Genomic DNA, 17,428 nt, shown 5'->3' on the forward strand with positions numbered 1-17,428 from the left:
AAAATGTGGGTGCTAATCTATACATTCTGAAAGGCGAGACGGTACGGGAAGCGGAAGCATCCATTGCTTCGAATAGTTCAAGTGATAAAGTTGCTATGACATGGCATTAAAAGCTTGGACACATGTCTGAGCAAGGTATAAAGATTCTTGTTGAAAGAAATCTTATTCCTAGTCTTACAAAGGTATCGCTACCTTTCTGTGAGCATTGTGTAATCAGCAAGCAGCATCGCCTGAAGTTTAACACATCAAATTCTAGGAGTAAATTGATTCTAGAATTGGTTCACTCTGATGTGTGGCAAGCACCAGTTCAATCCCTAGGAGGAGCAAAGTATTTTGTATCATTTATTGATGATTATACTAGGAGATGTTGGGTGTACCCAATCAAGAGAAAGGCGGATGTGTTTGAAGTTTTCAAAGTTTACAAAGCGCGGGTTGAACTTGAATCTGGTAAAAAGATCAAGTGTTTGAGGACAAATAATGGAGGAGAATACACTGGTGATGAATTTGATAAGTTCTGCAAACAAGAAGGTATCAAAAGGCAGCTCACGACGGCATACACTCCTCAACAAAATGGAGTGGCAGAGCGGATGAACAGAACCTTGTTAGATAGAACGAGGGCGATGTTGGCAACTGCAAGCTTGGAAAAATCATCGTGGGCAGAAGCAGTAAGTACTGCCTGTTACGTGATAAATCGGTCACCATCAACTGCAATTGAGTTGAAATCGTCGACGGAAATGTGGACTGGAAAACCAGTTGATTATTCTGACCTTCATGTATTTGGAAGTCCTGTGTACGCAATGTACAATTCTCAAGAAACGACAAAGTTGGATCCAAAGTCCAGAAAGTGTTTGTTCTTGGGGTATGTTGATGGAGTTAAGGGGTATCGTTTGTGGGACCCCACAGCCCACAAAGTAGTCATCAGCAGAGATGTTGTCTTTACGGAAGACAAAGATCTTGAAGATGTTAGCACTTCAAAAGAAACTACACCGATACAGGTTGGAAATGAATTTCATAAATATTCTTCTGAAGCAGTACCAGAGCACGATGAAAATCAAGTAGTCGTTGATGAAGCTCCAGCGACTCGTATTTCTAATCGGGAACGAAAACATCCAGGGTGGCACTCGGATTATATTATGGAAAGCAATGTTGCATATTGTCTTCTAACAGATGAAGGAGAGCCAACAACTCTTCGCGAGGCACTGAATCATTCAGATGCATCTCATTGGATGACGGCTATGCAGGAAGAAATTGAAGCTCTTCATAAAAATAAAACATGGGAACTTGTGCCATTGCCAAAAGGTAGAAAACCTATTCGAAATAAATGGGTGTATAAGATCAAGTGAAATGGCGATGATCAAGTGGAGCGGTATCGTGCAAGACTGGTGGTTAAAGGATATGCTCAGAAAGAAGGTACAGACTTTAATGAAATATTTTCTCCTGTGGTTCGACTTACGACAATTCGAGTAGTTCTAGCGATGTGTGCTACATTTGATTTACATCTAGAGCAGCTAGATGTGAAAACTGCATTTCTTCATGGAAATCTTGAAGAAGAAACTTATATGCTTCAACCAGAAGGTTTTGAACTACAAGAAAAAAAGAACTTGGTTTGCAGGTTAAAGAAATCTCTGTATGATCTCAAACAGGCGCCGAGATGCTGGTACAAGAGATTTGATTCTTTCATAATGAGCCTTGAATATAACAGACTTTATGCAGACCCTTATGCGTATTTCAAGAGGTTTGGGGACAATAATTTTGTCATTTTGCTATTATATGTAGACGACATGTTGGTTGCAGGACCCAACAAAGACCGTATTAATAAGCTGAAGGCTCAATTGGCTAGGGAGTTTGAAATGAAAGACTTGGGTGCTGCAAACAAGATTTTAGGGATGCAAATTCACCGAGACAGAGATAATAGGAAGATTTGGCTTTCTCAAAAGAATTATTTGAGGAAAATCTTGGAGCATTTCAATATGCAAGATAGTAAGCCAATCTCAACCCCACTTCCTACTAATCTCAAGTTATCCTCCGTTATGTGTCCTAGCAGTGAATACGAGAGGAAGGAGATGTCTCGAGTACCGTATGCATCAGCAGTGGGAAGTTTAATGTTCGCAATGATATGTACAAGACCAGACATTGCACATGCAGTGGGAGTAGTTAGTCGGTACATGGCGAATCCTGGTAAAGAGCATTGGAATGCAGTAAAGAGGATCATAAGATACATTAAAGGTACCTTAGATATTGCATTATGTTATGGGGAACCGGAATTTATTGTCAAAGGGTATGTTGATTCCGATTAGATTATGCAGGGGATATCGACAAAAGTAAATCTACCACTGCATATGTTTTCAAACTTTGTGGTGGAACAGTAAGCTGGGTTTCAAAACTGCAGTCAGTTGTGGCGACGTCAACAACAGAGGCAGAATATGTCGCAGCTACTCAAGCTACTAAAGAGGCAATATGGTTGAAGATGTTGTTGGAGGAACTCGGGCACAAACAAAAGAATATCATTCTATTTTGTGACAACCAGAGTGCCTTGCATCTTGCAAGGAATCCAGCATTTCATTCAAAGACAAAGCATATACGAGTTCAGTATCACTTCGTTCGTGAGAAAGTGGAAGAAGGAACCGTGGATGTGCATAAAATTCATACTGACGACAATGTGGCCGATTTTCTAACAAAGTCAATCAACCATGACAAGTTTATTTGGAGCCGTTCCTCATGCGGCCTAGCGGAAACGTAAGCAACATCATTGGCAAGGAAGGATTATCGTGTGAAGATTTTATTGAACTTCAATCAAATCTTCAAGTGGGAGATTGTTAATATAATTGGAGTTGGTGGATGGTTGAATAATATTTGGAGTTGGTGGTTGACTAACAAAATGATTATTGGATGCCAGCTGCAATCACCCACCATGTTTGACAATATGCTCACCTACTCTCATTCTTCATCAATATAAATAGAGAGAACGGAAGCACATTAAGATCATCCCAACACATTCATTCTTTCTTATTCTTGTGTTTCTAGTAGTCTAATAGAGAATTAGTAAGTGATATATATCCTAATTATAAGAGATATAAAGTTTGGTATTTATCCTTATAATTAGAGAGGAGTGTAATTCCTATTATTCTTATTAGTGAAGCGTTTCTTTCCTTGCCCGTGGTTTTTTACCATTTTGGGGTTTTCCACGTTAAATCTCGGTGTCCTATTATTGTCGTTATTTCAATTATTACTAGCGGTTTGCTATAATTCGGTGTCACTTTTCTCAACATTTGGTTCATTTCTAAACCTCTGCCACCATTTATCCACCGAGGCCCCCCCTTTTTTTTCTTTTTTTTCTTTTTAAGGACCTAATGTTTAACCCTTCTTCACCACATTCTCCCATTTAACCACACCATTACCTGACCCATCCAATAGAATATCTTCCTCAAGCTCAAGTCGTTTGACCACACACATACTTTTTATTAGAACATCCTGTACTCGCACCTTTTAAGCCATCAGCAATGTAAATATTTCGTGTAATTCTTTTCCTATCAATGTAAATATTTTATGTTATTAAGTCCATTAAGTCGTAAACATAGTTAGGCATCACATCATATTTATAGTTTAAAGAGAGATCGAGTTTCCTACCCTTAAAGTTAGTTTGGCTTTTTAATATTTAAAGCTTTGTAATTTTTATATTGCCAAAAACGCGCATCAATAAAATATTTATGTAGTATGCTGCAGGTTTCCAAGAGTCGTTAGGATGTTAGATAATTCAAATCTGAAAATCCAAATCAAGATAAAACCTCAATTTTTATCTCAAAATGTTAATTATGGAGCTTATCTAGTATTCAAATTTTGTAATCCAAGAAAAATATCAAATCAACCAATGTATGTAAACCTCAAGTACAAAATGGGGGGTGAAACAGTGCAAGCGTACTTTGCAACATGGAGAGAGGATAAATGGATGCGGATAGAACTGTGTCGATTCTTATATGACGAGAAATATACTGATTTTGAAGTTCAGTTGGAGAGTTTTTCCCGATACTATTGCGGAACTGGATCATATATTGAAGGCATTGAGTTTCGAGTCATCAGTGATGCTGGTATAAAGGTACTCTTTCTTTCATCGTCTTGATTCTATTGTTTATACTTATCAATACCAATAAAGAAATAATAATATATCGTTTAGTCCATCCTGACTAAAGTAAAGAGAAACCACCAATCACGAATGAAATAATCAAGATTATCTGATCTCTCCATGCTTACAAGTTTCTCTAATTTACCTCTTTTTGTTAAATCTATGAATTTGATATGTATGAACTTGATCTTTGTATTGATGAATTATTGATACAAATTGTATTGTATTTTTTTACAATTGCTAAGTGTTGTTTTTATACCTAAGCAACTCTAACAGCTATTTCTAGTTTTGGTTAGGCTCCATCTGTATTTTTAAAACCACCATTACAAATAAAGAAAATCTGTTTGATAGCAGCCTGACTTTTAACCGTTACTAGTTGTAGACATGTGATTTATCTCAAAACGGAAAGGATGAAGTTTGACTTCTGATCCCAAAAGTCAAGTTACCCAAAAGTGGTAACTTGTCTTGTTTGCTGTATTCTAACACTTTTTGTCTCGAATTAATATTTTAGTACGGAGTAATTAATTTGTTTAGAGTTTCACAAAAATAATCTAGGATTGTCATCTTCTGCGTTTTAGATTTTTTATTTATATTTTTTTTTCATTTAATTTGGTAACTAAACAGGTAAAACCTGAAGGATATGAAAAATTCGTAGAGCAAAGTGATCAGTTGCTTTCACAAACCAAAGTGAATTTGAAAAAAGTGCACATTCTTCCAGCTAAGATGGTTTTACTCGACTCTTCTAATGCAGATTGTTTCATTTGGAAATCTCTTCTGCATACAAGGTATGCTTTATTAAATTAATGTTAAATTATTCCTTATAGACAAAGCTCTTTATGGACAATATACTTGGCGGTGTGTTCTTTAATCGTTAAATTATTCTTTATAGACAAAGTTCCTTCTTACTAAAGAAAATTTTCACTTTATGGAGCGAATTTTTATTTTCACAAAAGAAAAAGAAATTTATTTATAATTCGGGACGAAATGTCGTCCATAAATCTAACCCATGAAAATTCACTTTTTGGAGGCAATTATATTTTAGCAAGAAAAGGAAAATAAAATAAATATATCTTTCCGGATGAGGACCAAAAAGTAAAATAGGTATGTCAAAAAAGCAAAAATTTTGTTGTCTAGCAGGTGTATTCCGGACAACCCTTTGTCGTCCGGAAAACTCTAATTTCTAGCAGTGATGCAATATACATATTTAGTTAGTACATATGCAACTGATCATGTATATAGATTTGTAGAGGTAGCCGAGCTTTTATCAGACCAAGTATTCCGAATCAAATGCCATATTGAAACTCAAATGTTAACACCAAACACAAATTATGCGTGTTATCTCATATTTACACTTGCCCAAAAATGTCAAGGCCTAAAGTGTCCAGTGAAAGTACGGGATGTACTCCTTCGGAAAAACAAAGAGGGCAGTTTCGTTTATTTCAGAACCCCAAGCACAATAAATTTACACGATAGTAAAAGAGTTCCAAAGGTGAGACGAGATGGATTGCTAGAAGTTCTTGTGTGGGAACTCAACTCAAATAAGGTCAGTGGTGACCCTGTGCCTATGCATTTGAAACTGAGATGTTATGAAGGAACTATGCGTGGCCTTATTGTATATACCATTGAGTTTCGACCCATATGAGCTATAGGCTAAAAAGTCAGATTGTAGTGTGTTATAAATATTCAACAATTTACTTTGGAAGTTTATATATATGTTTACTTCATTTGTAATCTTGTTACTCTTTGGTATTCCATGCTTTAGTTCACCAGATATCCAAACTGCAGCTATGAAATCATGCACATGTACATCTGCCAAAAATAAATATATAAATAAATAAATAAATAGATAGATAAATAAACAATAAAAAATCCTTGAAGAGTTGCCTATATTCGGTGGTGATGCTTGATGAGTTTTGGTGGTGATGCTCTTTAAACTGTATGCATCTCTACAATCCATGTACATTTGTATATGTATTACATAGTATGGTAATACAACATCTTTGCTTTTAAATAAAAAAATAAAAATCCTAGAAGAGTTGCCTATATTAGGTAAATTGAATGTGTTCCCTTAATAAGTGTTTTTAAAAAATGTCTTAAATGTCGCGGAAAGAAACACTTGTTACGCACTTAAATTTTTACGCCTCCATGGCGTTAGTCACAATTCCGACAAGCTTCAACTATATTTGACGGGAGTTGATATTTCCAAACTTGTTTTTAATAGATCCACCAATATTTAGGGCTATCTTTCTAAACTATCCGCAAATAAAGTCTAACATAAATTCTTTTAAGAGATCATTTAAGTGAAAATTGTTTTAAAATGCAGTGAACTTTCACCAAATTTCTATTGTATGCATTCGACTTTCAAATTTCCTATTGTACGTATTCAACTTTTAAATATGTACTATTGTATGCAAGTCGTTACTAACGTTAATTTTTTGACGCAGTTGGTCCCTCAACATAACGACTGTTAGTTTTTGTCATTTTAGTTTATTTCTTCTCCAATTCTGACATAATCTTCTTCCCTAATTCTAAATCATCTAAAAATAAGATCCCTAGAATTTCATATTCAAAATTAGATCTAAACATTAACAAAATCAAATTCAGAATTAGATCAAATTAGATGGTGATGATTTAGATCTAATTTTGAATTTAAGCTAACTGGATTTCACATCTTCATTTCCCTTAAATATGGATCTAGATCAAAAACCCAAATTATCCACATACGTACACCGAAGATTTGGATCTTATTCATCAACGATCGAAAACTCAAATTAGACATTTCTTCATTTCTCTTAAATCTTGATTTTGTTCATCGGTGATTTGGAGCCACCGTCGCTGTACACCGACGCCGATAGAGTGTTGATGGTGGTCATATTTGTCCCCATCTCAGGCGTAACTTCGTCATAATCATGCTAGATTCATATTCAATGTGTAAGTTGAGGTTTTGATAATCATGTTTGTATGTATTCTTTTTAATATTTATGGTAATGGTAATGATAATTTTTGAATTGGGTTTCTTTAAGTCCCCTGGTAACCGGAAGTTCATTTCAAAATGCGCTCGCCGGTGATGAGATCGCCTGAACGGAAATGACGCTGCATTATTCCGTTTTGAAAGATCTTGCATATTAATTACAGTTATGTCACTTGATGATGGCACTGTTGTAGGTAAACTGATTTGTTTTGTACTTTATGAACAAAGTTTTATTGAGGTAATCAATTAATTAAGTTTTGTTTAGTTTATATGACTTTGATGGACCTGAAAAGTGACAGTATGAGACTTTCTCAAATTAAGTACGTGTTTCTAAGATGTTTTGAAAATCATATATGTTTTTCTTCTTCAGTTTCTTACTCTATAAAATCGTGTATGATTTTGATTTTGTTAATGTTTAGATCTAATTTTGAATATGGAATTTCAGGGTTCTTATTTTTAGATGATTTAGAATTGGGGACGAAGAAGAAGAAGAAGAAGATGTTTAGAATTGGGGAAGAAATAAATTGAATTCACGAAAACTAACGATCGTTATGTTGAAGGATCAACTGCGTCAAAAAATTAACGTTAGTTACCTGATACATGTTGTATAAGTCATGACTTGCATACAATAGTACATATTTAAAAGTCTAATGCATAGAATAGGAGATCTGAAAATTGAATTTATACAATTAGGGGTGTAAATGAACCGAGCTACTCGTGAGCTATTCTAGCTCGCCTCGTTAAAAACTCGAATCGAGTCGAGCCTAAACGAGCTCGAGCCCAAGCTCGAGCTTAGATTAATGATCGTTTATTAAACGAGCTCGAGCCCGAGCTTCAAAAGTCGAGCTTGAACTAGCTCGCGAGCCTAAACTAGCTTTTATACATATTATTATATAGGGAGTATAAAAACGAATATATATGTATACATATATATATTATTATTTTTGTGATGTAAATTTAAACTTAACTCTATATATATTACTCCAATATGAAAGGATTTATATACAAAGTATTTAAATTCCATTCACTAATATCTGTACCAAATATATATTCTCTCACTACTAGAAAAACGATTATTTGCGACGACACCTTTCCGAACGACATATGTCGTCCGGGAAAGTCGGCAACACGACAAAAAAATCTGCTTTTCTGTCTCCCTTTTTCTAGAATTGTTGACCATATTTCCCGGACGACCACATGTCGTCCGGAAAAGTGACTGTCAGAAAAAATGGCTCCAAAAAAATTTGGCTCCAAAAATTTGGCGAGGTTTTTCTTTCCGGACGACATGTCGTCCGGGAAAGCTTTTCGGACGACATTGCGAGCAGATTTTTTTTGTATATTTATACATGTACAAACAATTACTAAACTCATCAACTAAAAATTTATTAAACTTCTCAACTTAAAAATGATAACGATTTCACCGATTATCGTCTCATTTGACGTGTATTACGGTAGTAAATTCCGTAATGAAAATAAAGAGTACGATTATACGTGTGTATCTAAAGCTTCGTCCAAAATTTTTTTAACATTTATTTAAATAATTAGCCACAAAGTAAGCATTATTTTATTATTATACATTTCCGGACGACCGGTCGTCCGGGAACATTTTTCATTTTATTATATATTATTAACAAAAATAAGCATTATTTTATTATTTTTTATTTCCAGACGACTAGTCGTCCCCAAGTGTCATTCGGAAATGTCGTCCACGATCGTCAGGTTTGAAAGTCAAAGTAGGGCCCATGATAGTCCGAGAAAAAAGAACAAGTCGTTCGGGAAAACATCTAGGACGAAGTTTTCCGGACGACTTTTTGGGGACGACTTGTCGTCCACGAATACCATTCGGGACGACTGGGCGTCCGAAAATAACCAAAAAAATCGTCCGGAAAAGGTGGTTTTGTAGTAGTATCTATATACCTTTTTCTGTTTGACAATCATGTCAGTTTTCATTCTCGACATCACCACTCGACTTACCATTGATATATGTATTTTAACAGACTGGATCTAGAATTCTGTATAATTTTCTTTTTATTTGATACTCGTACATAAAAGGTATATTATTTTTGTTTGTATATTCGCAAATCACAAGTGACCCTTAAAGTTATTGTATATGGTTACACTAATTTGGATGTATACTATTTTCTTATTCAAATGTACAACTCCAACTCGAAGGGCCTCTTTACCGTTTTATTTCATTAAGCTCTATATGGATATAGATGGCAATATGTGTGACAATCCGAAAATTTTTGACCAAATTTAAACTTTATCTTTATATTATTCCGACATGATAAGCAAAGTTTGTTAAGATGAACCTCAAGATTTTTAAACTGTGTTCATACATTCATTTAACCTTGACCAAGTTTCGACGATTCATGAACCATTATATAAATGAATATGATTATATATATATACATATATATATACATACATACATACATACATATATATATATATATATATATATATATATTATAACTTGAAAACATTAACAAAGTATTAAACGTATAATACTTTACATGAACGTATTTGTTTCAATATGTTTATCGGTGAAATTAGAAGATAATATCGAATGATTGATTTATCAGATACATTGTATGATTACGAGTCTCTGTTGAGAGGTCCACTTTGATTTAGGAAACATTTTCTTTTTAACGGTATTCGGAATAATTGGTAAAGTGAATTACAAGTAAAAACAAATGTATCAATTGACGGGAACTAGACAAGAGTTAGTGGAGATTCCTATTTGATTTTCGAATTCATGTTGTACAACATTTTCCTCGTTATTTTAATAAGATAACTATTTTAACTTTCATCTTAAAGTTGGAACGTGGAATGTAAATAACTTAGACGTTAGATATCAACATTTTACATTAAGATGATTTCATACGTTTATTTAATCTTTGGACTTTATATCACGTTTCACAAAAAATGTTAATTTAAAAACTTAAAACCTATTAAGAATATATTTAATCTTACTTTTCTAAAACGTTTTACGATATAACAACTTCTACTATTATAACCTTTTTAGTAAAATAATTCTTAAATATATTTAGATTTGGAAAACAAAGTTTTCATATTTATTTAATATTGTTTCAAACGTACAAAAATATTTTTGGTTTAAAAACAACTTTATTATTAAAACGTTTTATAAGATAGTTTGTTCATAAGTTTTAAAGAACTTAATTAAAGCTTTGTATTATAAATTTCATACATACACACACACACACACACACACACACACACACACACACACACACACACACACACATATATATATATATATATATATATATATATATATATATATATATATATATATATATATATATATAGTTTCAAAAACGTTAAACGTGATACGACATAATATTTTCTATTACTTAAATGATTTTAATGAACTTTGAAATATAATTAGTTTTGGAAAACTAAACGTTATATTATTAAATAGAGATTTCAATTATATGTAAGATGTACAAAATTACAATTTTTTTAGAATATATATATATATATATATATATATATATATATATATATATATATATATATATATATATATATATATATATATATATATATATATATATATATATATTACAACGAGACATTCACTTATAGAAGCAAATGACCACAACACTCAAATGAAAAGATTATACTTTGGGTAATATAGATTATAGATGATTAAGTCTAATTATTGATAATAGGTACACGTCGCGTAACGTAAAATGCAAATTTTCTAAGCGTACGAAAATCCGTTCGAGAAACCGAAACCGGGACATTAGTCGAGTGACAACGTACTAGTCATTGGAACAAAAGTTATGAGTTAACTATGCACATAAATATAATATAATATTTAACTAATTATATAAATTAAATATATTATATATTAAAATATAATATAACCGTCGGCAGCCCACGTTTTAAATCCTTTGTGAGCTGTACTTGGCAAAACCGCGATCGCGGTACTCTTTACACTAAACCCTCCGCGATTGCGGAGGTATCGAATTCTGAAAAGCCTATAAAGCTCGATCAACTCTGCCGACACTCTCATTCTCAATCTCTCATCTCTATATACTCCGTATAATTTATTTTATTTATTTATTATTATTATTATTATTATTATTATTATTATTATTATTGTAGCGACCCGACCAAATCGTCATTGACGGCGCCGTCTACTTAGGTCCCGTTACGTGGTCATAAGTCTTTAAAACAACGTTTGACCAAAAGATATGTCGCATTCATTTCAAATGTAAAGGTTGTTCAAGTTTTACAAGAATAGTTCCACCACAAGTTACGATACCAAGTTTTAAGTACAAATGAAACTTATGTGACACAATTTAAAAGTATCCAAAAGACGCTCCATGTATGCATGTATACTCGACATCCAATGCAAGTATCAAAATAATGAGCGGAAGCATGTATCATGTATCGTTCAAGGACCTGAGAAAAACATAGAAATCTGTCAACGAAAACGTTGGTGAAATCATAGGTTTAAGTAAGTAAGTACAAGTGAACCACAAGATTTGCATCAATGAAATAATAGTAATACATTCCAAAAGTTTGTTTCACGAGCACCCAATTATCAATGCTTAACATTTCCTTCCATTGAACCCCATCACTTAGTGCTAGAACATACACTGTTTCTCGAAAATATATTTCATTCGTAAACGGTAGCGAACCGTTTGAATGAGGGTTTGTCAAACTCATATGGATCCATACAACATAAGTTCTCACTTACACCCGGCAAGTGTAACTAATGATAATCGAATTGAGGATTTTGTTCTAAACTCGTATGTAGAATGTTTGTTTTTCCTGTACTTGTGTTCACTTAGTAAAGAAATGTTTATGTTTTCTCATCCCAAATGTAAGTTCAAAAAGAGTAAAAGTGGGACTATGATCTCACCTTGAGTGCACGAGTAGTAAAGTACTTCGACAAGTAAACGTGTGCAAAGAACAATGCTAGTCTTGACCTAAACAAATAGGTCGTATCAATAACGGTAAACACGATAGGTCAAAGATGTTCAATTAGTCCTATGGCTCGTTACGACTCGATTATTTAGCATGTGAAATCAAATTGTCAATTTTCATGCAAGATACAAGTATATAAACAAGTTAGGAAGGTTGCAAAATCATTTGGTTAAGTTTGACAAAAAGTCAAACTTTGGTCGGTCAAAGTCAACGAAAAAGTCAACACGTTCGGGTCGTGTCCCGAACTATTTTTCTGAGGTTTTTAATCATGTATGAACATGCTAGGACAGGTTACATGTGAATCGGAGGTGCGTAGCATAGCAAACATTATTCGAAAATTGACCAAGTTGGACAGACCCAAACGGCGCGCCGCGCGGGTATATGGCGCGCCGCGCGGGTACCTGTGCAGAGAATTCTGGCAGTTTTTAAGTTTTATGCACGAACCTAACTTCAAACAATCACCATTTATGATCCGCAAACAATCAAGACAAGTATCTTATACCGTTGGGAAGGTAATTTGACGAGGAAAACAACTAAACACATTTCATCAATCAATCTACCTATTACAACAACCAAAACCGCATCTAATGCTTAACATTAACCGCATACAAGTTCATAAATGCAATTCAATGATTCGGGCAACCAATTTACATGAATGATATGCCGTTTCGAAGGTAATCAAGCATACAATCCAACTAAACACTTACCAATAATAATCCATGGCATTCAATGCATCAAAAGTCCATTTCAAGTTCATCAAACCCTAACCCAAATTCACCAAAATCACTAATCAAGTTCATGAAGTTTTCTAAGGCAACCTACACATCAAATTGAAGCTAGTGATGCTAGTAACACAATTAAAACATCAACTTTTAACATCTAACAACATATGATCATCCAAAATTCAAGAACAACACACCAAAATTCAAGTTCATGCTAGTTACACTAAAACAACGAGATCGAGCATATAAATCATATATTCGTGTTAGACTTGAGCCATAGACACTAATTAACACTTTTATAAGTTAAAAACATCAAGAACACAAAATCTAGTGATTTTAGAAAGTTACCCAAATGAGATGAAGTTGGTACCAAAATGAAGAGGATGAAGAGAGGATCACAAATATGTAGTTTATTTTGTTGTAAGCCTCCTAGATCGAATTTAGAGGATGGTTGAATGAATTTGGTTTTGAGTGTATGTTCTTGCTAGAGAGAAAGAGAGAGAGATGGAGGTGGAAATGAATGGGTGAAAGGGGTTTGACCCTTTGACCTAGTCAAGGGTTTGATCCCTTGTCAAGTTTAGTCCCTCAACTTTCGTTCGGGTGCGGGAATTACCTAAACGAGATAATTTAAAACGCGTATCAACGGGAGATGTTATAAACATATAACGGACTTTATATTAGTATAACGGAAAAGTAAATGGAAAAAGGCGGGATGTTACATTACCTACTCCTTAAAAGAAATTTCGTCCCGAAATTTAAGTAGGCGTAGTAGTCGTTGTTTCTTCCTCGAGATCTTGCGTTTCCGAATTCACGAATAGATGAGGATACTTCCTTTGCATTTGATCTTGTCTTTCCCAAGTAAACTCGGGTCCTCTTTTGGCATTCCAATGAACCTTGACAATCGGAATTCGGCTTTGTTTCAATGTCTTGACGGAGGTGTCCACAATTTCAACCGGTTCCTCCACAAAATGAAGTTTGTCATCAATAGTAAGTTCTTCGAGAGGGATGACGATATCGGGTTCGGCAAGACACTCTTTCAAGTTAGATACATGGAAGGTAGGATGAACGGAGTTCAATTGAGGCGGAAGATCTAAACGATAAGCAACGGTTCCAATACGCTCCAAGATTTCGAAAGGACCAATATACCGCGGATTTAGCTTCCCGCGTTTCCCAAAACGGATTACACCCTTCCAAGGTGCGACTTTTAACATTACTCGGTCACCGACTTGAAATTCAAGATCGTTGCGTCGTTTGTCGGTATAGCTCTTTTGACGACTTCGGGCCGTCCTAAGCCTATCTCGGATTTGAACGATTTTCTCGGTGGTTTCGTGAATGAGTTCGGGTCCGGTGATTTGCACGTCGCCTACCTCGGCCCAACAAAGAGGTGAACGACATTTGCGGCCATATAGCGCTTCAAAAGGTGCGGCTTTAATACTCGCGTGATAACTATTGTTGTAAGAGAACTCGGCGAGAGGTAAGTGCTTGTCCCAAGCTTTTCTGAAATCAACCACGCAAGCTCGTAACATGTCCTCTAAGGTTTGAATTGTACGTTCGCTTTGTCCATCGGTTTGAGGATGATATGCGGTGCTCATGTCTAAACGCGTTCCCAACGCTTCTTGCAATGTACGCCAAAATCTAGAAACGAAACGGCCATCTCGGTCGGAGATAATCGATAAAGGTACACCGTGTCGGGCTACGATCTCCTTAATGTAAAGTTGTGCAAGTTTTTCCATTTTGTCCGTTTCTTTCATGGCAAGGAAGTGTGCGGATTTGGTGAGACAGTCAACAATAACCCAAATGGTATCATAACCGCCCGTCGTTTTTGGTAGCTTGGTGATAAAATCCATCGTTATCCTTTCCCACTTCCATTGCGGGATCTCGGGTTGTTGAAGTAGTCCGGACGGTCTTTGGTGTTCGGATTTGACTTTGGAACATGTCAAACACTTGGAAACATAAGTAGCTACGTCCCTTTTGATGTTCGGCCACCAATATAGTTGTTTAAGGTCGTGGTACATCTTATTGGCACCGGGGTGAATCGAGTATCGTGACTTATGGGCTTCATCTAAAATAAGGCTTCGTAGATCCCCATAACTAGGCACCCAAATTCTTCCGGCGAAATATCGGAGTCCGGTTTCTTTAACTTCGAATCGAGAGGTGAGGACGTTCAAGTGTTCGAGAGAGATGTTTTCATCCTTGAGAGCCTCATCTTGGGCTACCCGAATTTGGCTATTAAGGTTGGTGTGAATGGTGATGTTTAAAGCTCGGACACGGAGAGGCACCGCTCTTTCTTTTCGACTTAAGGCATCGGCTACTACATTTGCCTTCCCGGGATGGTAACGAAGCTCGCAATCGTAATCGTTTAAGGTTTCAATCCACCTTCGTTGTCTCATGTTTAGTTGCTTTTGATCGAAAATGTGTTGAAGGCTTTTGTGATCGGTGAAGATAGTACTCTTGGTTCCATAAAGATAGTGTCTCCACATTTTAAGTGCAAAGACAACGGCTCCGAGTTCGAGATCATGTGTCGTATAGTTTCGTTCATGAATTTTGAGTTGTCGAGAAGCATAAGCAATGACTTTCGTTCGTTGCATCAATACACACCCAAAACCATGTTTTGAGGCATCGCAATATACAACAAAGTCATCATTGCCTTCGGGAAGTGACAAGATAGGAGCGGTGGTTAGCTTCGTTTTCAAGATTTGGAATGCGGATTCATGTTCGGTCGCCCAAATGAATTTCTTTCCCTTGTGAGTCAATGCGGTCAGAGGACGTGCAACCAAAGAGAAATTTTCGATGAATCTACGATAGTACCCGGCGAGACCCAAAAATTGACGAATGTGAGTAGGAGTAGTAGGAGTCTCCCATTTACTAATGGCTTCGATCTTTGTGGGATCGACTTTAATGCCTTGATCACTTACAACATGACCAAAAAATTGAACTTCCTTCAACCAAAATTCACACTTGGAGAATTTGGCATAAAGTCGTTCTTGTCTCAAGAGTTCAAGCACAAGTCGGAGATGTTGTTCGTGCTCTTCTTCATTTTTAGAATAGATCAATATATCATCGATGAACACAATAACGAATTTATCGAGATACGGTTTGCACACGCGGTTCATAAGATCCATGAACACCGCCGGTGCGTTAGTGAGACCAAATGGCATGACGAGGAATTCATAACTACCATAGCGAGTCCGGAAAGCGGTTTTGGAGACATCTTCCCCCTTAACCCTTAATTGATGATAACCCGAGCGGAGATCGATTTTCGAATATACACAAGACCCTTGTAGTTGATCAAAGAGGTCATCGATGCGAGGAAGAGGATATCGGTTCTTAACCGTCAATTTATTTAGTTCACGATAATCAATGCACATTCGTAGGGATCCGTCTTTCTTTTTAACAAACAAAATCGGAGCGCCCCAAGGTGAATGGCTAGGTTGGATAAAACCACGATCAAGTAGTTCTTGGATTTGACTTTGCAATTCTTGCATTTCGGATGGGGCGAGTCTATATGGTGCACGTGCTACGGGTGCGGCCCCCGGAATAAGATCGATTTGGAATTTAACCGGTCGATGAGGTGGAAGACCCGGCAATTCTTCGGGAAATACATCGGAAAAGTCACTAACAATTGGCACATCATCGATATGCTTCTCATCGGACTCGACTTTCTTAACGTGGGCAAGGATCGCAAAACAACCCTTACGGAGTAGTTTTCTAACTTTAAGGCACGAAACGAGATTGAGTCTGGTGCAACTCTTATCGCCATAAACAATCAAAGGTTCACCATTCTCGATAGGAATTCGGATTGCGTTAAGATCACAAAGGATGTGAGATTTCGTTTTGACTAACCAATTCATACCGATTATTACATCAAAGCTTCCTAGTTCCATGGGTATCAAGTCAATTTCAAATTCCTTACCCAAAATGTTTAACGCACACCCCCGGTAATATGTGTCGGCACTTAATAGTTTCCCGTTAGCCACTTCAATGGTATAAGGGGTATCTAATGGAAGAGGTGGAGTGCTAAAAGAATGAGTCAAAGTCTTGGATACAAAGCATTTATCGGCACCTGAATCGAATAAGCAAGAGACATAAGAATTGTTGAGGAGAAACGTACCCGTGACTAGTTCAGTGTCATCCCGGGCTTCCTCGGTGTTGATGTTAAAAGCTCGGCCGCGCGTGTTGGGGTTATCTTTCTTCTTTGGGCATGCATTTCTATAATGACCCGTTTGGCCACATTCGTAACAAGTGCCTGTCTTTGGTGCATTGGGCCACTTTCGAGCGACGGGAGTGGCACTTTTACAATCGTTGGCCTTATGACCAATTCCTTGGCACCGATGGCAAATTAGCTTACTACATTCGCCAAAGTGATGTTTGTTGCATTTGTTGCAAAAAGGTAGATTCCCGGCATAACCCTTCTTGCCGTCGAAAGTGAAAGATTTCTTGGCAAAGTTGTTGTTGCTTGATTGGGAGGGTTCCCACTTTCTTTTGTTGCCGCCCGATTTATCCTCGGCCTTAGGTGCCGGAACTACGATTTCGTCAACCGTTTCAATTAGTTGGCGAGCCATGTTCATAGCGGCTTGATGAGTAGTGGGTTTGGATGACATCACCCCTTGTTTGATGCTTTTTGGAAGACCGAGCATGTAGAGCTCAATC

This window comes from Rutidosis leptorrhynchoides, chromosome 2, assembly GCF_046630445.1.
Source record: "Rutidosis leptorrhynchoides isolate AG116_Rl617_1_P2 chromosome 2, CSIRO_AGI_Rlap_v1, whole genome shotgun sequence".
Taxonomy (NCBI): domain Eukaryota; kingdom Viridiplantae; phylum Streptophyta; class Magnoliopsida; order Asterales; family Asteraceae; genus Rutidosis; species Rutidosis leptorrhynchoides.